This window comes from Nyctereutes procyonoides, unplaced genomic scaffold, assembly GCF_905146905.1.
Source record: "Nyctereutes procyonoides isolate TBG_1078 unplaced genomic scaffold, NYPRO_anot_genome, whole genome shotgun sequence".
Lineage (NCBI taxonomy): Eukaryota > Metazoa > Chordata > Mammalia > Carnivora > Canidae > Nyctereutes > Nyctereutes procyonoides.
In genome coordinates, this window is record NW_026575051.1 from 16,658,301 (window position 1) to 16,682,285 (window position 23,985).

The following is a 23,985-nucleotide window of genomic DNA, read 5'->3' on the forward strand; positions in this document are numbered from 1 at the left end:
GTGAGTCCTTAATGCTTTTTTCTAGAGCCACCAGTAGCTGTAGAATAGTGCTTCTGAATTGGCTTTGTGACATTGAATTGGAATCCAGATTTTGTAACTCTGTGGGAGAGAGGGTTGTTTCTGATTCTTTCTTTTGAGGTGAGGTTTTCCTTCTAGTCATTTTGCTCAGTGCAGAGTGGCCAAAAACAAGTTGTATTGGAACACGGGGGAGTATCACTGGTCCGTCCAGCTGGTCTTCTGGGGGAGGGGCCTGCTGTGCTGATTTTCAGGTGTTAGCACTTGGGGGAGCTGCTCTGCCCCTGCCTGCTGCAGGGCTCAGCGGGGGTTGTTTACCCCGTGGGACCCCAGGAGGAACAGCCGCAGTTGCTATGGCAACTCTGGAAGCCTGGATTCAGCCTCCGCAGGAACTACGGGGCTCTCCGTCCGCAGGGCCTGGAGGCTCCGGGGCGGGGCCGCTGATCTTCTCAGCTGGGCAGGAGCGTCCTCGCTGTCCTGGGCCTTCCCGGCCTCTGCCTGTCCCGGGGGAGGCCGGATCCTGGGCTGTGTCCCGGCGCCCTGTGCTCCGGGGCCTGCGCTGTTGGATTCGCGCTCCCGCCCCGCAGCCCCGTCCCTGGAGCCGCTCCCGAGCCCCTCCGAGCTGCTCCGGTCGGTCCCGCCGTGCGCGCTGCAGCCCTTAGGGAGCTCGGAGCACTCTCCCGGGGCGCAGGTGTCTGTTAGTGTCCCCGGGAGCCCGAGGGCATCCCCGCCCTCCTGGGTCCTGCTCCAGCTCCCTGCGAGCCCCTTTCCGCCCGCCCGGGAAGGTTGGTGCAGCTCCTGCTCCTCCGGGACGGGGCTCTCCTGTCCTGGGGACACTCGCTCCGGCCTCAGCCCGGCTCCTCGCGGGCCCCTCCCCCTCGGAGGCCTTTTGTTTCTTTATTTCTTTTTCCCCGTCTTCCTACCTTGATAGAAGCGCGGACTCTTCTCACTGTAGCATTCCAGCTGGTCTCTCTTTACATCTCAGGCCGAATTCGTAGATTTTCAGGATGGTTTGAAGGTTATCTAGGTAATTTGGTGGGGACAGGTGACTTGGGGACCCTGCTCTTACGCCATCTTGCCCCTCCTCCGAAATTTTACTATTTTCTTATGAAAATTCAACATTCAACCATCTCATGACCTGGCAATTCACTTCTAGGTGTTTACCCAAGAGAAATGACATGTACAATAATGTTCATGGCAACCTTATCATGATAGTCCTAAACTAGAAAAACAAATCCATCAAAATATGAATGGATTAAAAAATACATAATATTTTATTTAATGTACCTTATATGTAATCTTAGTAAATAATTAAAGATTACTGATAGATGAAAAAAATTAGTAGAGCTGAGAAATGTTATGTGGAAAGAAAGAATCCAGTTAATATTACCTATTGTATAATTGTATATGATAATTTCAAGAATAGGAAAATCTAATGTTTGCCTCTGGAGTACAAGGGTTTTGACTGGAAAGGTATACCAGGGACTCCCTGGTAAGATGGAAATGTTTTTTATCCTTTTATGGGGATTATTACAAAGGTATTTATAATTGTCAAATTTCATAGAATGAAATACTTAAAATTTGTATATTACAGATAAATTATGGCTTGATTTTTTTAAAGTTTTGACACATCTGTCTGTTATAGATTATCTTTAGGTTGCACTTTCCTACATGGGAATACAAACTAGAATATCCAGATGAAAATGATAAAAATGTTCAAATGGTGTATTACTTTTCTTATAGGCTGCTTTAGCTGGAGTGTGAAATAGTGAAAAAAGGTTTAAAACTAATCTCTAGTCGCAAATGAACTTTCCTTAACGTCTGACATATATATATTTCTTCTTGATTACAAATACATTATCAGATCCAAAAACCTATAGTTTTTCCACCCCCAGCCCACTATTTTTTGTTGTTGTTTTGGGGAATATCAGTTTATGTTGCCTGATAAAGTCACCTCATAGAAGAGGCAATGGAGGAGAGCTAAATAAATATTTATAGCTTTAAATTTTATTCCTTCAGGGATTTACTATATTAAAAGCTACAAGTTCTGTCCTAAGTAGTTATTGATAAGTGAAGAAAATGCTTTACTTAGTTTACCACTGCAATAAATCTGCTCCTAGTAAACCAGGAGATTTCTTGGACTGTTATTTATTTTGTGAATGTCATATACACAAGCCTTTGATAATCAGATATGACTGTTGTTTATTACATATGTGTACTTAAGTCTCCCTAGGAATATTTTTTTCTATGTATAAACATCATAAAGAATATTATTTTATATTCCCCTTGTGATATATAAGTATACTTTGTTTCTTCTCCTGCTCCTTCTCTTTCTTTTTGTGCTTTGTAGATTTTCTTTATGAATATGTCACATTTAATGATAAACTTGTGTTGAACAATTCCATAGGTGCCATTTTTCCAATAGTATTTTCTCACTTCATGTCTCTGTCACAGTGTGGTAATTTTTGGAATATTTCAAAATTTTCATTATTATTTTGTTATGGTGATCTGTGATCAGTGGCTTTTGATGTTACTATTGTAATTGTTTTGTGGCACCATGAATCCCAGCCATGTAAGATGGAAAACTTAACAGATAAATATATGTGTTCTGACTCCTCCACTGACACTCTATTTCCCTATCTCTCTCTCTTCCCACCACCCCCAGGCCTCCCTATTCCCTGAGACACAACAATATTAAAATTAGGTCAATTAATAACCATACAATGGCTTTTAAGTTTTCAAGTGAAAGAAAGAGTTGCACTCTCTCATTTTAAATCAAAGGCTAGAAATGACTACACTTAGTGAGGAAGGCATATCAAAAGTTTAGAGAGGCTGAAAGCTAGACTTTTTGTACCAGTTAGCTGAGTTGTGAAGTCAATGGACCAGTTCTTAAAGGAAATTAAAAGTGCTGCTTCTTGAACACATGAATGGTAAGGAAGTGAAACAGCTTTATTGCATATATCGAGAAAGTTTCAACAGTCTGAAGAGAAGATAAAGCCAGCCACATTCCCATAAACCAAAGCCTAATCCAGAGAAGACTCTAATTCTCTTCAATTCTATGAAGGCTGAAGGAAGTGAGGAAGTCAGAGAAGAAATGCTTGAATCTAGTAGAGGTTGGTTCATAAGGTTTAAGGAAAGAGGTCATCTCCATAACATAAGAGGGCAAGGTGAAGCAGCAAGTGTTGATGTAGAAGCTGCAGCAAGCCACCCAGAAGATCTAGCTAAGGAGAATTAATGAATGTGGCTACACTAAACATCAGATTTTCACTGTAGATGAAACAGCCTTCTATGGGAAGAAGATACCATCCAGGATCTTCACAGATAGAGGAAAAGTCGGTGTCCAGCTTCAAAGCTTTGAAAGATAGGCTGACTCTCTTATTAGGACTAATGGAGCTGGTGATTTTTAGTTGAAGCCAATGCTATTTTACCATTATTAAAATCCTCAGGCCCTTAAGGATTATGTTAAACCTACTCTACCTATGTTCTATCAAAGGAACAACAAAGCCTGGATGACAGCACATCTGTTTTCAATATAGCTTACTGAATATTTTAAGCCTGCTGTTGAGACTGTTACTCCAAAAAAAAATTAAGATTACTGTCAAAATATTAATGTGCATTGACAATGCACCTAAGATCTCTGATGGAGATGTACCACCAGCTTAATATTGTTTTGATGCCTGCTAACACAACATCCATTTTGCGTCCTATGAAAAAAATGGTAATTTAAATTTTCAAGTCTTATTATTTAAGAAATGCATTTTGTAAGGCTCCTACAAATAGTGATGCCACTGATGGACCTGGCCAAAGTAAATTTAAAATCTTCTGGAATGGATTCATCATTCTAAATGCCATTACAATATTCATGATTGATGGGAAGAAGTCAAAATATCAACATTAACAGGAGTTTGGAAGAAGTTGAGTCCAACTAAACTTTGAAGAGTTCAAGACTTCAGTGCAGGAAGTAACTGCGGATGGGGTGGAAACAGTAAGAAAATAATTAAAAGTGGAGCCTGAATTGTGCAATCTTATGATAAAACTTGAGTGGATGAGGAGTTGCTTCTTATGGATGAAGCAAAAAGTGTTTTCTTGGATGAAATCTACACCTGGTGAAGATATTATGATTGTTGAAATGACAAAAAAGGATTTAGAATATTATGTAAATGCACTTGATAAAGCTGAGGAGACTGAAAGAAATTCAAGTTTGAATGATGTTGAAAAAATTTTTTTTTGAGATTTTATTTATTTATTCATGAGAGACACAGAGAGAGAGACAGAGAGACAGAGAGACAGAGGCACAGGCAGAGGGAGAGGCAGGCTCCATGCAGGGAGCCCAATGTGGGACTTGATCCCAGGACTCCGGGATCAGGCTCTGGGCTGAAGGTAGCGCTAAACCACTGAGCCACCCAGGCTGCCCTGATGTTGAAAAATTTTTTAAAGAAGTTCTACTTGAGTAAAATGCTATCAAACAACATCATATACAGTAGAGACATAGTTTGTAAAATTGATTTGTCAAATTTCATTGCTGTCTTATTTTAAGAAGTTTCCACAGCCTCCTCAATCTTCAGCAACCACCACCCTGATCAATCAGCAGCCATCAGCTTCTAGGCAACACCATCCACCAGCAAAAAGATTATGACTTGCTGAAAGCTGAGAATGATCAGCATTTTTAGCAATAAAGTATTTTTTAATTAAGATATATAATTGGTTTTTTTAGACATAATGCTATTGCACACTTAATCAACTACTGTATACCACAAACAGAACTTGTATATGCACTGGGAAACAAAAAAAAAATGTATTTGACATGTTTCATTGTGATGTTTTGCTTTATTGAGGTGATTTGGAACCAAACCCACAATTTTTCTTATAGGCCTGTAATCATCTTTTTCTTCAAATTGTTTATGTTTTTAAGAAAAATTTGATAATTTCACTTAGTACACAACTAAAGCCACGAGCTTTAGTTTTCAACATTTATATAATGAGGAGAACTAAGTCTACTTTTCTGGTGTTGCAATTAAATTTGATCCTTCTGATAAGTTGCTGGGTATATAATCGGTAATCAATAAAAATGAAGCCACCATCCGTTTTTCTATCAAGATACTTCAGTGTTGTACTGTTGTTTTTATGTGTGATTTTGTAATTTTTCAGTTTTGTGGTTTCCAGTATACACATAGTATAATCAAAATTATGTGTACATAATTACCTCATAATTACATAATTGGGGTGGTTGTGGCAAAGTATTAAGGGCTAAGTCAATCTTAGACCCTAATCATGCCTAAAATAAATGATATACTGTAATAATTTCTAACTCTTACCTCTATAAGAAATGTATATCAGCAATTTCAACCTGGATTATTCTAACTCTACGTTATTAGTTTATGGTTAATTCCAAAATAACTATTTGCTCTTTAGAACTTTGAAAAAGAATGTCTTGTAACTGAAGTAGAATGGGATAAAATAGTAATATGAGATAAGAATAGCAATTACTGTATTATGCCAAGCATTATTATAGAAGTGCTATATGCATTAGCTAATTTAATCTTCATATATACAAATTATATACTTGAATTATATATTTGACACAAGACAGATATTGTACAAAGAAGAATATTTTACTTATACACAAGTGTAATGATTAGTACAAATAACTGGGATGTATGACTTTTTTTCATCCTTCCACTATCCTACTGTCTGGAATATGCTGCTGCTCCTCATTCTGAGGAGGAAAGCTATTTCTTGGCAATAGAAGCACAGTGAGCTGGCATGAGTTAGAACTTCAGGTGTCCTCACTGAGTAAAATTATTCCACTGGTCCTGGACTGCATACTTCTGCATCCTGGCCTTTATAGAGCAAATAAAAAAAATTCCATTTTGCTTAAATCTTTAATGTTTCTGTGTTCTTCTGTTACCAAGTAAATCTTAGCATGAGTGATAGTAAGAGAATCATGCTATTTTATCCTGCATTTATTGACTATTAGTGATAGTAAGAACATTTCATGTGTTTTTAGGCCACTTATATCTCTATTGTCAATTATTGATTCCTGTATTTTATCCTTGTTTTGTATTTGTCTTATACTTTAGGATATAAAAGTATTTTTTTTTAATTTTAAGCAAGCCTGTGCTGTTTGTTTTTTCTTTTAGGGTGTTTAGTTTTGATGTTTCTATAGTCTTTGAGTGAGGATTATATCTGATTAGAAAACAAGAAGAATGGAAAGTCTGACTTTAGAACCCATTTATTTGTGTGTGTGTGTGTGTGTGTGTGTGTGTGTGTGTTTTCCTTCTTTTTTAATCAAGCTTCTATTTTGGATGTCCCTACACAATATGTCCTATCATGATACTTGGCTTTGTTGGCAAGGCTGAAGGTGTTGTGCAGCACAAAAATCTTTTACATTTAAGATGTCCGTGGTTCCTTCTATACAATGCTTAATTTTTTTTTCGCTCTGTGTCATGTGGAGAGTGTTACACATGTGCATAGTTTATTGGCCATGTCCTCAAAGCTCTCCCCATCTTTGGTCTACTAGTGAAAATAAATGTAAAAACAAGTGTTCAAGGGAGATGAGCAACATTTTCACATCCTCCCTAAATTTCTTCTATTTAAAAAAAGAGAAATGAGAGTTATGCATTCTAAAAATATTGGTATTTTATAGGAAACCTGAAGAAGCAACTGGGGACTCATGCATGACTTCTATGTAGATGGAGTTAGGGTATTACAAGAAATGACTACAGAGACATAGGAAGCCTTAATAAGATCTACTTTGATTAGCTAAAAACCTAATGTTCTGTGTCACCATCACTGATATTTGATGATAAATCCTTCCTTCTAGATCTATGTTCTACATTTTTCTTGTTTTCTTCTTCTCGTCTTTACCTACATTCTCTGCCTACCTGAGCTTATCCTGTTCCACTGATATGATGATCATGGGCATTTTTCCATTCCTATGCCTAGATTCTTTCCTGAGCTCCACACTCACGGCCAATTGCCTCAGTAATAACTTTTAAATATTGAATAAATATATCAAACAACTTGATCAAAACAAGTGATGTGGTCTTGCAAAGTCTATTTGTATTTTGAACAAATAGTACCATCATTTTTGTCTTTTTTCTATACTACATTTTACCATACACCTGTCTACTCTATAAGTCTTGTCTACTCCAATGTTAAAAATATTTCAAACATTATCACTTACAACCATCTCCACTGCTAATACCATAGCTATAGTCACCATTAGCTCTTGATTGCATTAATAAGTAGCTTTCATTTACAATTTTCTGTTACCACAATTGTCCCTTACATTTCAATCTCCACAGAGTAAAGTAGTATTTAAAATGTATCAAACAGAGCATATTGATCCTTTGCTTATAACACTTGAAATACCTCTAGCACACTTAAAATATATTCCTAATATAATCCTAGAGCCAGCAAGAACCAAAGGATTTGGACCCTGCCTACCTCACCTCATGCCTCACTGATCTTATTCTTTTCACTGCCCCTTTGATAACTTTGCTTCAGTCCCACTGGTTTTCCATATGTCCATTGAATATGCTGTTTATTCCACTCTCAAGGTCTTTAATTTCACTACTTAGGGGTTGGGGAGAACTATTTCAAGCAGAAGGAAGAAAACTATGGTTAAAGCAATTCTACAGACATATTTCTTGGCCAAAACAAATCACCTGACTGTGTCTAACTTTATGGAAGAGGGGAAATACACTGTTACCATTAAGTCTTAAGGAAAGAAAAGCTATATATCAACAAACATTTTAATGGCTTTTATGCAAGATTGGAGAAGTATGGGTACATATAAAGTCTAAAAGCAGAAATTAAAAAATTTATAAAATTAAGTATTATTTGAATGAAGGACCTATGTTGGTGAAGAGTCTCCAGAATGAAAGATTATCTAAAACTCCCTCAAATTGGGCTTAACAATCATCAATATATATGCCCCTAATGTGGGAGCTGCCAAATATATCAATCAATTAATAATCAAAGTTAAGACATATTTAGATAATAATACACTTATACTTGGTGACTTCAATCTAGTGCTTTCTACACTCGATAGGTATTCTAAGCACAACATCTCCAAAGAAACAAGAGCTTTAAATGATACACTGGACCAGATGGATTTCACAGATATCTACAGAACTTTACGTCCAAACACAACTGAATACACATTCTTCTCAAGTGCATATGGGACTTTCTCCAGAATAGACCACATACTGGGTCACAAATGGGGTCTGAACTGATACCAAAAGATTGGGATCGTCCCCTGCATATTCTTAGACCATAATGCCTTGAAATTAGAACTCAATCACAACAAGAAGTTTGGAAGGACTTCAAACACATGGAAGTTAAGAACCATCCTGCTAAAAGATGAAAGGATAAACCAGGAAATTAAGGAAGAATTAAAAAGATTCATGGAAACTAATGAGAATGAAGATACAACCGTTCAAAATCTTTGGGATGCAGCAAAAGCTGTCCTAAGGAGGAAATACATCGCAATATAAGTATCCATCCAAAAACTGGAAAGAACTCAAATACAAAAGCTAACCTTACACCTAAAGGAGCTAGAGAAAAAACAGCAAATAGATCCTACACTCAGCAGAAGAAGAGAGTTAATAAAGATTCGAGCAGAACTCAAAGAAATCGAGACCAGAAACTGCGGAACAGATCAACAAAACCAGGAGTTGGTTCTTTGAATTAATAAGATAGATAAACCACTAGCCAACCTTATTAAAAAGAAGAGAGAGAAGACTCAAATTAATAAAATCATGAATGAGAAAGGAGAGATCACTACCAACACCAAGGAAATACAAACGATTTTAAAAACATATTACGAACAGCTAAACACCACTAAATTAGGCAATCTAGAAGAAGTGGACGCATTCCTGGAAAGCCACAAAATACCAAAACTGGAACAGGAAGAAATAGAAAACCTTTACAGGCCAGTAACCAGAGACGAAATTGAAGCAGTCATCAAAAACCTCCCAAGACACAAGAGTCCAGGGCCAGATGGCTTCCCAGGGGAATTCTATCAAACGTTTAAAGAAGAAACCATACCTATTCTACTAAAGCTGTTTGGAAAGATAGAAAGAGATGGAGTACTTCCAAACTCGTTCTATGAGGCCAGCATCACCTTAATTCCAAAACCAGACAAAGACCCCACCAAAAAGGAGAAATATAGTCCAATATCCCTGATGAACATGGATGCAAAAATTCTCAACAAGATACTAGCCAATAGGATACAACAACACATTAAGAAGATTATTCACCATAACCAAGTAGGATTTATCCCCGAGATGCAAAGCTGGTTCAACACTCATAAAACAATCAACGTGATTCATCATATCAGCAAGAGAAAAAACAAGAACCATATGATCCTCTCAATAGATGCAGAGAAAGCATTTGACAAAATACAACATCCATTCCTGATCAAAACTCTTCAGAGTGTAGGGAGAGAGGGAACATTCCTCAACATCTTAAAAGCCATCTACGAAAAGCCCACAGCAAATATCATTCTCAATGGGGAAGCACTGGGAGCCTTTCCCCTAAGATCAGGAACAAGACAGCGATGTCCAATCTCACCACTGCTATTCAACATAGTACTAGAAGTCCTAGCCTCAGCAATCAGACAACAACAACAACAACAACAAAAATAAAAGGCATTCAAATTGGCAAGAAGAAGTCAAATTCTCCCCCTACACCGATGACATGATACTCTACATAGAAAACCCTAAAGACTCCAGCCAAAATTGCTAGAACTCATACAGCAATTTGGCAGTGTGGCAGGATACAAAATCAATGCCCAGAAGTCAGTGGCATTTCTATACACTAACCATGAGACTGAAGAAAGAGAAATTAAGGAGTCAATCCCATTTACAATTGCACCCAAAAACATAAGATACCTAGGAATAAGCCTAACCAAAGAGGTAAAGGATCTATACCCTCAAAACTACAGAACACTTCTGAAAGAAATTGAGGAAGACACAAAGAGATGGAAAAATATTCCATGCTCATGGATTGGCAGAATTAATATTGTGAAAATGTCAATGTTACCCAGGGCAATTTACACATTTAATGCAATCCCTATCAAAATACCACAGCCTTTCTTCAGAGAGTTGGAACAAATTATTTTAAGATTTGTATGGAATCAGAAAAGACCCCAAATAGCCAGGGGAATTTTAAAAAACAAAACCATAGCTGGGGGCATCACAATGCGATTTCAGGTTGTACTACAAAGCTGTGGTCATCAAGACAGTGTGGTACTGGCACAAAAACAGACACATAGATCAATGGAACAGACTAGAGAACCCAGAAGTGGACCCTCAACTTATGCTCAACTAATATTCGATAAAGGAGGAAAGATGATCCACTGGAAGAAAGACAGTCTCTTCAATAAATGGTGCTGGGAAAATTGGACATCCACATGCAGTAGAATGAAACTTGACCACTCTCTTGCACCATACACAAAGATAAACTCAAAATGGATTAAAGTTCTAAATGTGAGACAAGATTCCATCAAAATCCTAGAGGAGAACACAGGCATCACCCTTTTTGAACTTGGCCACAGTAACTTCTTGCAAGATACATCCGCGAAGGCAAAAGAAACAAAAGCAAAAATGAACTATTGGGATTTCATCAAGATAAGAAGCTTTTGCACAGCAAAGGATACAGTCAACAAAACTCAAAGACAACCTACAGAATGGGAGAAGATATTTGCAAATAACATATCAGATAAAGGGCTAGTTTCCAAAATCTATAAAGAACTTATTAAACTCAACAGCAAAGAAACAAACAATCCAATCATGAAATGGGCAAAAGACACGAACAGAAATCTCACAGAGGAAGACATAGACATGGCCAACATGCACATGAGAAAATGCTCTGCATCACTTGCCATCAGGGAAATACAAATCAAAACCACAATGAGATACCACCTCACACCAGTGAGAATGGGGAAAATTAACAAGGCAGGAAACCACAAATGTTGGAGAGGATGTGGAGAAAAGGGAACCCTCTTACACTGTTGGTGGGAATGTGAACTGGTGCAGCCACTCTGGAAAACTGTGTGGAGGTTCCTCAAAGAGTTAAAAATAGATCTGCCCTGACCCAGCAATTGCACTGCTGGGTTTACCCCAAATATACAGATGCAATGAAATGCCGGGACACCTGCATCCCAATGTTTATAGCAGCAATGTCCACAATAGCCAAACTGTGTAAGGAGCCTCGGTGTCCATAGAAAGATGAATGGGTAAAGAAGATGTGGTCTATGTATACAATGGGATATTACTCAGCCATTAGAAACGACCAATACCCACCATTTGCTTCAACGTGGATGGAACTGGAGGGTATTATGCTGAGTGAAATAAGTCAGTCAGAGAAGGACAAACATTATATGGTCTCATTCATTTGGGGAATATAAAAAATAGTGAAAGGGAATAAAGGAGAAAGAAGAAAAAATAAGTGGGAAATATCAGAAAGGGAAACAGAACATGAAAGACTCCTAACTCTGGGTAATGAACTGGGGTGGTGGAAGGGGAGGTTGGCGGGGGGTGGGGGTGACTGGGTGGCGGACACTGAGGTGGGCACGTGACGGGATGAGCACTGGGTGTTAATCTGTATGTTGACAAATTGAACACCAATAAAAAATAAATTTATTAAAAAAAAGAAAAAATAAAACTCAAAATTAATATGGAATAATAAATATATAGAGATCATTTATTTAAAGTAGTTATAATTACCAAATTAAATATAAATTTAAGGAAAATAAAACTATTTTGTTTATTTCTACTTAATGATCTTTCTTTATTTGGAGGAATTATATTTATTGGAAAAATGTAATGATGACAGAGTCAAAACAAGAGAAGTCAATTTTGAGATGCATAAATAGGAGGGATGCAAAACAGAAAAAGCTTTTCAAATTTGTTTGACATCCACATTCATGGTCTAAATTTATGTCACTATTGTAGAAGAGCCTATATAACAGTTCATTTGTATCCATTTAAGGAAATCATATAATCCACGGGACCCTATCTAGGTATTTGTCTGTGGTTAATAAATGGCATTTTGAAGGGACTTGATTTCCAACTACAGAATAATTTTGAAACTCTAATGTAAAAATGTGCTTTGAAAAAAAAAAACAAAAACCAAACTCTGTTATTTAATAATGACATTGAACTTAAATGCTATTTGCAGTGAAACCAAATTTGCTTAATGCATTTACCTCCTTACCAGGAAACTTGACTCTTGTCATCTTTTGGTTTGGACTTTGAACAATTTTTTCTAATTTTTAAAGGATTGTTAAAAACAATAAAAAGAAAAAACAAGATAAAAGAGAATATACAACAAAGACAGTATGACCTATAAAGCCTAAAGCATTTGATAAATAGTAATTTACAGAAAAGGTTTCACCTCTTCCTCTAGTTTATCATTTAGTGATACATAATGATTTTCATTTATGTTTACAGTATCATATTTTTGTATACAACACAAATATATACAGTTGTTAGACTCCCATATGCAAACTCATGGAATTTCAGTCAACTTATTACTGATGGTCACACAGGCATGCAAGGGAACAGACACTCAAATATCAAATTCAAGCTAACGTGCTGGCAGAAATGTAGTTATTTCACCTGGCAATGGAGATGAAGTTCTTAGCAATGCTAAAGGCTCACTATTTAGTTTCTAGTCACAAATTAATCCTTAATAAATATATAATTATACATTTACTTAATGTTTTCCTTCCCCACCCAAATTGCCCATAACATCTCCCTCGATGAAAGAAGCATTAGCTTATGAGGATGAGATGTCTGCATTTTCTTTGCTTGTTTAGGATAAGAAATGAAATGCTGCCTCTTTAATTGGCAGAAGCATGCAGGAGGAGCTTGTATTTCTTTTAGAGCTGGGCTACCTCACTTGTACCTTGGCTGTTGTCACGCACCCTGGCTGAGATCCTTTAGTACTGAAATATGATCATCCAGTGCATTTCTCAGACTGATGGATCTCCGTGACAGATGAGAAAAAAAGTATAATTATAGCCCTTGTGGTTCACCTTCATTTCCAGCACAGCTCGGTGGGTCTGCAGGATCCCCTCAGCCTGGAGCAAAATATTGTCCCTGGGCGGGGAGGGAGGATCACCCTGCCCAGGGGTGTGTAAGTCCGAATCGAGCTGGCTTTTGGACTGGTCCAGGGGGAAACGGCTGCTAGCCAGGCTGCGCTCGATCTTGGCCAGGCTGTGGCTGGGAGCGACCAGGCTGGAAGCGGTTGAGCGCCCTGAGGCTGAAAGTGATGGTCAGGACTGGGGCATCTGCTGCAGCAATACTCCACCAGATCTAGTACACTAATAGGTGTAACACCAGACCACCCCCCCCCCGCCACCCCCTGCACTCCTCAGGGTCACCTGTCCTCCTGATAGCCTCTTTGCTGTTGCTATTGTTGGGACACGTGAGAGGTCTACACCCCCTCCCTTTTCACTGTCCTTTCATCTCACACAATCACTTTGGCAGGTGCTTCCCTGCTCTTCTCACTTTTCAAACACTGCAGCAGGTACTAAAACACAGCAAATACTGAAAGCAGGTAACTTCTCTGTCTGTCACCCTCTCCCCACCCCTCAGTCTGGATTCCACTGCTCTCCAGGCTGGTGCAGCTGGTGAATCTCTTCTCTAAGCCTTTCTGTTGGTGTGCAGCACCCATGCCCTGTCCACCTGACCCCCCAGCCTGCTCTGAGGAGACCTTCCATCTGTGTGCATTTCCTTTTTGCTCTGAAGAATAGTGGTATCTAACTGGAACTCTGCAAAAAATGAGATTATGTTGTTTTGTGCTACACTAGAGGAGTCAGAGTGGGATGCATGGTGAAAAAGGAGAAATACTTTCTTTAAGGCAGAGTCATTTTGTTGTTGTTGTTCTTCCCACACTTCCTTCAGTAAGAGAAGGAAGGAGGTTGTCAGGTGAAGACACTGATGACTCAATAAACTGGGGTCTGACTAGAGCCGAAAAAGCTGGGAATGTGGACTTGAGAAGAAATCTTTATACGTGCAATATTCTTCTACTTACTAATTTTGTTTTGGTTTAGGGAGACAAAGCAGAGAGGTCTCTGGTGCATTTTCACCAAATCACTGTCCATGGGCTCTTTGCAACATATCACTCTAAACCTGCTGCTGTAGGCTGCAGAGTAGCAGGATCTCTTCTTCTTCCTAGAGGAGAGAGGAGCCAGTAGCAGCGTGGGCTGTCTGTGCTGCCTAACCACCCTCTCCCAACATGCAAATTAAAAAAAAAAAAAGTTTTTCAAGTTGGACAGTATCCTGCCATGCACAATGCTACCTCAATGAGTTTTACCCCCAACTCCCAATCTGTTTGGCTCCCTGGAGGTGGGTAGACAAATGTACCCGAGTGACTGTGCTACTTTCCTTCTCTAAGCTGAAATCCAGCAGCAAGCTGACTACATTCTGATTATCCGTATAGGCTTTTTCCTTGAGACAAGGGGGGAGAGGGTAGTGAAAAGGAGGCTTATAGTTGTATTTCACTGTTGTGGGAAACATGAGATGCATTTATTTTATGAGAAAAGAAAAAACAAAACGTCCAGAGAGTTCAGTCATTTCAACCTTGGCAGAACTACTTCTAAAGCATTGGAAGTGTATACTCTGGGCATTTGTAGATTCAGAAAGATCTTAACAATTTTAAGTGTTCTGAGGTACACAGTGTTCACTTTCCTATTCTGTTTAAATATTTGAAATTTCTCATAATAAAAGTTAAAGAAAATAAGGGATATATATGTTTCTACATATATAGAAAAAGGCATATATATTCAAAAGATATATAAATGTAAGCAAACATATATATATATATACATGCATGTATACAATGCACATATATGTTCACAAACACATTCACACACACACACACTTACACAACGTATTATAATGCAGTCCTTAGAAACTTTCACAAGCTCATGCTATGACAAAATAGGAAGATAAATTGAGAGCCAATCTAAGATAAGAAATGAGCTGAACTCTGTAATTAGCTCTTTTTGAAGTTTCATACTAATCTCATTAATTTACAAGGTATAGACCATTATCTGATAATAGTGCATTATTGAATTTAAATATATGAAGTACCTGAAAAACATTATATGTGGAAGTTCTCAAATGCAGCTTTAGATTTTGTCTCCCTAATTTGTTACTTTAATCTGCATGCCCCCAAATCGAATCCAAACATGTTTATTATTCTAAAAGTTTTACAGTATACATTGTATTTGAAAAAGAAGAAAAAGTGTATACTGACACTTGTTTATGTCTGCTTTCTGAATGAAAGATTCTAGGCAGTGTCTGTATTGTTTAATTTTGTGTTGTTGGCTCTTTGTATAATACTCAGCAATATATCTGTAAAGTAAAATAAATTCCAAGCCAGATCCATCCTGCCACAGAAGAGTACAGCTATCGAGGATATCTCAACCATAGGGTGCTCTTCATGGCTGTTTCTTTTCCTGTTTGCCTTGTACCCATTCCTCTTTGGGTTCTATCACCTCTGGAAATCTGACTCTTGTCCATCCCTCTTTGCCAGGTCTCTCCTCTTTACCTTTTCGGCCACTTGCAGACAGCCCAGCACTTCTCATTCTGCCTTCCACTCCTGCACTTGGTGGAATTTTTTATGGTTTTTCTCTTCTTAATTCTTTTTAGGAACTGATGCCTCAGAGGTTGGAAGGGCATGTGTGAAAACAAAGAAATGGTTGTAAAAATAAAGGGCCATGAAAAGCATGCTTCTTTAAGATATCCAACAAATATGTGTGTTACCATTCACACACTGTGTAGGAAGCCTTGGAAACCGGAGAAGTAGTCCATATCATCAAGGAGTTTATAATAACGTTAAATTTGGGGCTTTGTCTGATGGCCTACATGGAGAAAGTGAAGAAGTCTAAGTATGAGGGACATGGTACAATTTACATTCTAGAAAGAAAAGGTGTGCTGCAAAAACGGAACAATCTAGAAGATGCAAAACAGGAGATGGGAGTGTCAATGTGGAGGCTTCTGAGTTAGTTCGAAAAAGCTATGATGGTTCAAGGAATTAGAGAGGAAACAGACTTGAAAGGATTTGGGGGTTATATACAAGCAACATGTACACAATTCAGGGATGACTAAATGTGAATGTGTGCACTAAAAGTGAGCCATGGTAATTCTTAAGTGTTCCACTTGTATACTTAAGAATAAAAACAGTATTGTTGACATTCTAGCTTTGATTTCAGTCATAGCAGTAAACAGAGATATAAGATTAGACAGCTCTATGGGGTGCCTGGATGTCTCAGACTCTTGATTTTGGCTCAGGTCATGATCTCAAGGTCATGAGATTGAGCCGCACATCAAACTCTGCCCTCAGTGGGGAATCTGCTTAGAGATTCTCTCTCCCTCTCCATCTGCTTCTCCCCTGTTCCCTCTCTCTTGCTTTCAAACAATAAAATAGCGTGTGCTTCAGATCTGTATCTATTTTTAATTTTTCATAGCTTTAAAAAAATAATTATAAACTTAATGCCTCTTCCTTGCTTAAAGTTTTAGAAAAGGGTAGGTAAATACTATTATGAAAATAATGATCATCATTTCTTGGCACTTTGTATGTTCGAAGTTTGAAATGAGTGCTTCACAGACATTTTTCACTTTAGCCTTAAACATGTGAGACTCAAAAAAAAAAGGAATTTCCTTTCCTGGAGGCTTTGGGATATTAAGGTACTCATTCAACTGCTGGTTAAACAATGGAATCAATATGAAAACATTTCTTTCTGACTCCAGGTTCTGGATGCTAAATTTCCAAACTCTACAAGTGCTGAACAAAAGCAAAAAGAGGAAAGTAAACATGAATTATTCTTGAACCAACCGGAGGAAATGTCCTAACACTTTATATAACCTCCTATGCTTATGCTTTTTTTTCTATGCATAAAAAAGAGAGCAGGCATGGTGTAGCCTGTTTTTCACACAAAAATACATACTGAACAATTCTTCATGTTGATACATTATTTCACATTTTTATATGCAATAGCCACACATTACCTTTCAATTTATGGGTGTGCCCTAATTTATCTATTATCTCATTTGGGAATATTTTTTTTCTATTTTCTGTAGTAATAAAAAAAATGCTGAGTGACTTTAATTCTAGCTAAATCCACACACATCTATAAATAATTCTCTCAGATAAATTACTGGAAGTGGTACTGCTTTATCAACACACAGGCATGTTATATATTGCCAAACTGAAGTATTGCACCGTTGTACACTTTCACTAATAGGATATTTTAATATAATTTTTTAACATAACCTCAGATCTGGATTAGAGCCACTAAGCATTCCCATTACTCTTTTATTAAACACATTTCACTGTAGCAATATCTGGGAAAAAGTGTGATTTGGCAGAGAGAAAGAGAGAGGGAGGGATCGAGGATGGTCACAATATATCTTTCAAGTTTTTATGACTATCCTGTGTAACGAAAGCCTAAGAATTTTGCATCTAATTTCAGTGGTGTGCAGTCAGGTCAAGGATATAAAAGGAGTATTTGGAATACTTTTTCCTTCTAAGCTTTTACTCTTTTGTAACAAAGTGTGGATTTATAGGGGGCTCACACTCTGTTGCACACACAGTGCTCTCTCTCTCTCTCACACACACACACACACACACATTCTCTTTAAAGACTCAGGAGTCATCTAGTCCTAGTGCATGAATATCTTGAAATAAGATTTTTTTTGTATTTTTTATTGTTGTTTGCTGATTTCCCTGCCTTGCTTCTCTCTTTTAGCTTCTCTGATATCATCAGGAGTTGTATCATTCTGTTTGTTCTTCCCTCCTCTTTCTAGCTTTATCCATTTCAGACATTCTCTGTGTTGATGAAGGTCATCAAAACCTGTGACCACTAGTTGTGTTGGACCTGGGCACTTAGAAAGTACCCTCACTGCTTCCTTTGTCTGTCCTTGGCATATGGGTTCCTCTTGCCTTTCCAGCTCCCAGAGGCTGTTACAAGGACCTAGCTTTGAGATAGTGAGGTGGTGTTGAAAATGCCTGAATGGTCTATGCGACTGAACCCAGTCAAGGCCTCTATATAAACTTTTACTATTTGGCTGGTGGAGGGATCTACTCCTTTTGCTGCACCCAAGACAATCATGATACGTAAGTTCCCTTTGCTTACTCATACTGCTGTGGATCAACCTGGCATAGCCTGCTTCTTTCTTCTGTCTATCATCTGAGTACAGGGGCTGGCTTCAGATTTCACCAGGAAAGCTCCCAAGAGTGCTGCTAACCAACACTGCTCCCACATGTGTAACATAGCTAATCCCATGATGTGGATGGTGTAGTTAAAATAGTAGCTACCTTTAAGAAATGATACTAGGAAAAAGTATTCAACATACTGTTATCAGAAGAATGAAAATTAAAACAGCATACTATTACACACCTACCAGAATGACTCAGATCCAAAGCACTGACAGCAGCAAATGCTCATGAGGATATGAAACAATAGACAATCTCATTCATTGTTATTGGGAATGAAAATAGTAGAGTTACATTAGAAGACAGTAAGTTGGATCCCTGGGTGGCGCAGCGGTTTGGCGCCTGCCTTTGGCCCAGGGCGCGATCCTGGAGACCCGGGATCGAATCCCACGTCGAGCTCCCGGTGCATGGAGCCTGCTTCTCCCTCTGCCTGTGTCTCTGCCTCTCTCTCTCTCTCTCTCTCTCTCTCTCTCTCTCTCTCTCTCATTCTGTGTGACTATCATAAATAAATAAAAATTAAAAAAATTAAAGAAAAAGAAGACAGTAAGTTCTTACAAACCTTACATAGCTTACAAAGCTTACATAAGCTTACAAAGCTAACATAGGCTTACTATATGATCTACCAATCCTTTTTTTTTTTAAGATTTATTTATTTTAGAGGGAAAGACCATGTGAGCAAGCGCACATGCTGGAGGAGGAGCAGGTGGAGAGAAAGTCCTCAAGCAGACTCTCTGCTGAATGCAGAGCCTGACACAGGGCTTGATCCCAGGACCTGGAGTTCATGTCCTAAGCCAAAATCAACTTATATCCACTCAAGTACCTGAACACAAATGTTTGTAGGAAGTTTTTTATAATTGCAAACATCAGAAGCAACCTAGGTTACTTTAACAAGTGATGGATAAACAAATTGTGACACACCCATGCAATGGGTCATCATTCAATGACAAAAAGTAATGCACTGCCTAGCCATGAAAAGACATGAAGGAACCTACATTGCATATTGCTAAGTGAAAGAAGTCAGTCTGAAGAAGCTTCATTCTATATGATTCCAACATAGGACATTCTGGGAAAGACAAAACTATAGAAATTGTAAAAGGATCAGTGCTTGCCAGGCATTGGATGACAGAAGAGAGTGATGAATAGTCGACACAGGACATTTTAGGGACAATGAAACTGCTCTATATAATATTGAATACATTATGTTATGCATTTGTCAAAACTTAGAGAAATGTACAACACAGAGTGAACCCTAATGTAAACTGTGGACTTTAGTTAATAATAATGTATCAACAATGGTTCATCATTTATAAAAAAATGTGCCATACTGATGAAAGGTAGTAATAAGAGAAACAATGAAGAGGGAGGGTGGGAGAGAGGGAGTATATGAGAATTCTCTTTAGTTTCTGCTCAATTCTCTATAAAGCTAAAGTGTTCAAAGAAATAAATCTATTAATTAAAAAATATGATGAAGTTGATAATGTTGGTAATGATGATAACCTAACATGCAACAAGTTTCTATAGTATAGGGTAGGAAATTAAAATGAATATTTTATTATTATTATTCCATTATCAATGTTTATACTGAAATTCAAGATAGGATGCATAACTTACCTAAAGCCATAAACTAGTAGTTGGTAAAGCCTGGATTTAAATCAGATCTATTTTTATCAAACTCCATAAACTTTTAATCTTACAAAAATCCACCTCACTTGTTTTTTTTAACTGAACTAAAACCAACATCTTCCCTTTGATGCCTCACTTTTTAATAATAAAAGTACAAGGGGATGTTGGACTAAAAAGTACCTCAAGAGGAATCTAAATTTTATCTCTTGTACTCTACATCTGGGCATCCATGAAATAAAACCCTCAGGCTAAAATCTAACTTTAACATGAACTTACCTCTAGGATTTTTGCTCTTTTTGTCTTTGTCCTTTACTGATTTCTTACTATTACAGCAATTCATACCCTACCCCCTGACACACACATGCATACACACACACACACACACACACACACACACACACAAGCACTGCTATAATGGTGCCCTACTCAGCTCAGGCTGCTACAAGAAACTATTAAAGAATAGTCTGGGTGGCTTAAACAATATACATTTATTTCCCACAATTCTTGAGGCTGAGAAGTCTAAGACAGGTGCAGATTCACTTCTCAGTGAGAGGCCTTTTAGCTTGTGGATGACTACCTTCTTCCTGTGTCCTCTTAAGGTGTAAAGAACATGGAAGAGTGATCAAGCTAGTTCTGATTTTTCTTCCTCTTCTTATAAGGGCCCTTATTCCTTCATGAGGCCCCATGCTAATGACCTCACTTGAATCTAATTGCCTCCTAAAGTCCCCACATCCAAATACCCTCACATTAGTGCTTCAACATATAGATTTGGGGGACTGGGGCACAAACATTTAGTCCATAACAAATAGTATTTTATATTCAGTGCTTGCACTGGAAATATTTTTTTTAATAATATCTCCTATAACACCATGAAACATAACATGAAATAGGGTCACTTATGTCAAAGTGTTTTAAAATTGAGTCAGGAGGCCATTAAGGAAATGAAACTTATGCACATTGCCATCAGATGGAACCATGAACTTGTGAACTGGGCCAAATTGCAAATACTTCAAGGACTCCTCCTAGATACCAACAACTTGCTAGAGTAAGAGACTTTGCTTAGTGACAGCCTTAGTAACTGATTATACTCAACCAAGATTCATTTTCTGCCACTAACAACAATCACATTCTTCGTAAACAACATATGTAAGCATTCCCTCTTGTGTTTAAAAAACCCTTGATTTTTGTTTCCTGGTGAGGGCACTATTTGGGTTGCTTTCCAAATCCGCCCCTTGAATTGCAATTCTGAGACCCTAAATAAATGCTTTTGTTTTAATTCTAGCTCATCCTCTTTTCTCAATTGACAAAATCTTGCTAGAAACACAAGTCATAATAAATTTTATATTAAATTCTCCAAAATCAGACATATAGTGGATTTTTAATTTCTTACTTTAAAATAAATTGAATTTTCTTTTCTAGTCTGTGACTTCCATTAAGCAAATTGATTTCTTAAAAATGTGTAAAATATAAATAATTTTTATGAGTAGCTTATCCACAACTGTTATTTTAATATTTGTGATAATACTTCCATTCTTGTCCCACAAATTTTAACATATTTTTCTCTTTTCTTTAGAAATTACTTCAGACATTAAAAAATATAGCCCAAATAGCATTTAAAATTTCCATATAGGGATCCCTGGGTGGCGCAGCGGTTTGGCGCCTGCCTTTGGCCCAGGGCGCGATCCTGGAGACCCAGGATCGAATCCCACGTCGGGCTCCCGGTGCATGGAGCCTGCTTCTCCCTCTGCCTATGTCTCTGCCTTGTCTCTGCCTCTCTCTCTCTCTATCATAAATAAATAATTTTTAAAAATTAAAAAAAAATAAATAAAATAAAATTTCCATATACACTTTCTGCGGATTCCCAAACATCAACATTTTACTACCCTTAACTTGTGTTATTATTCTGTACATGTATGATCACATACAGATGTACATGTGTAGGTACACATCTCTATATAACTAAAGATTTAGATGTAGGTAAACAGATACACACACACACACATACACACATATTTGAGATGTTTGAGTAAGAAGCAGACAAAAGTTTACAAAAGTAAACTTCCAAATACTTCATTGTATATTGTCTAAAATCTAGGACATTCTTCCATAAACACATGACACTTAGCAAAATCAGGAAATCTACATTGATATAATACTATTATCTAATAGAGACTGTTGAAATTTTATTAATTTTTCCACTAAGGTCCTTTTTATGGTTTGAGATTCAATTCTGGATTACATGTTTTATTTAGCTGTCATGACTCATTACTCTCCTTTAATCTAGAACAGTTCCTAAATTGTTCTTTATCTTTTATAATTTAAATAATTTTAAAGATTACTGAGTTGTATAGACAGTTGCCTAATTTGGGTTTTCTCATGACAAAATATTGGAAGTAAAAAAATTGCAGTTTTTAAATTACATTTTTTATTTCAAATCTCAAAACGGTATACTGAGTAGTCACTATAAATCATAAAGCTCCAGGGATGCCTGAATGGCTTAGTGGTTGAATGTCTGCCTTTGGCTCAGGGTATGATCCCAGAGTCCTGGGACAGAGTCCCATATCGGGCTTCCTGCAGGGAGCCTGCTTCTCCATCTCCCTGTGTCTCTGCCATTTTCTGTCTCTCATGAATAAATAAATACATCTTTTTTAAAAAGTCATAAAACTCCAAAGAGTTTTATCCCCCTATTATCTCATGTTAATACCCCTAACTCCCAGAAGCAACAACTTCTGATCTTTTCCCACAACAGATGATTTTTTTCTGTAACAGAATTTCTCCTTGAATAAAGCTTCATTTCTATCTGTATTTTCTTCCATGAGAACTAGAAAAATTTTAAGGTGTTCATATGCATGTTATCAATCTCTGGTTTTTAATAGAAGGGATTAGATGGAATAGATGGAATGGACTTTCCATCTACTCCAATTCCCTTCTTGGCTCAAAATATTCTTACCTTTTAGTAAAATATTCTTACTTTCAGGTTGGTCCTGAACACAGGTAAAACTCAAGATGGCAGCGACCATGGCTATCCTCAGGCCAAGCACTTTTACAATATGTTTCATTAAATAAAAATAGTTTCTGAAACTAGTATAAAACCTTTCATCCTTGAATCTTAAATTATTTTACAAACCTTAATTCTTTCAGTAAAACTTATGTAAGACACATATTATTGAATCACAGGTTTATAGGGTCTTGGAGATAAATGGGACTTCAGTAGGTATCTAGTTCAATTTCTAGATTTTAAAGATAACAAAACTAAGGGCAAGTCAGGTGAAATAGCCTGCCCAAATCAACCCTTACAATCTTGGCTTAAACCTAATAAAACAAAAATACTAATACATAGAAAATACTTCTGATTTAACTATAAATTAACTTTATGTGCCACTTTCCAGTTTTAAGGGTAAGTCGACATACTTTGGAAGCAGGGCCCAATAATTAGACTGGGAATAGGGGCAAACTGGTTTGTGATGTGATGGGTCTGGGATAGGCATCCTTTAGAGCAGGTCAAATCTAAGAGTTGATATATCAGGAGAGATTAATGATTAAGTCCATGTTCTTCCTTATAAAACTTGGTGATAGAAAATTTATTCAGACATGTCTCTTTATCAAATCTGACTCTCTCCTCTCATTCTCAAATTGATATCTGAACCTCCTCTTTTCTTTCTTTCTTCCCTTATCCACACACGTAAGTCATACAACATTTAAAATGTATATGAAAGAAGAAATCAAGGAAAACTGTGGAATAATAGGGAAAATAGTCAACAAACAGTTGTGACAGTGGTTAGGACATATTGGAGTCTTTTTATCTCTTGAGAGTAAGAAACATAAATATTTCTGAAAAGATCATCTTTATTGTACTTTTATTTCAATTTAGTAATGTATGGGTACTATAGTCAAGGTACTCATGATCTTCCAGAAAAAACCATCCTAGTAACAAGCAGAGTGTACTGAGTGCCAGAATCATGGTGATAGTGGTAGTGGTGGGAAATTGATGCATGAATTTATTTGGAACAATATCAAAGCAAGAGTTTATCTAAAGGGCACAATGGAGTCCTCTAAAATCAAATAATACCAGACTGAATAGAATATTAAATGTCTCACTGCAAAAATATT

At 37.4% G+C, this 23,985-nt stretch overlaps 1 pseudogene; it reads right to left on the bottom strand.

Moving 5' to 3' along the window:
- The window catches only part of LOC129512858 (glyceraldehyde-3-phosphate dehydrogenase-like), a 29,129-nt pseudogene extending 6,234 nt beyond the window's left edge, over positions 1-22,895 (bottom strand).
- Positions 22,896-23,985: the final 1,090 nt, after the last annotated feature.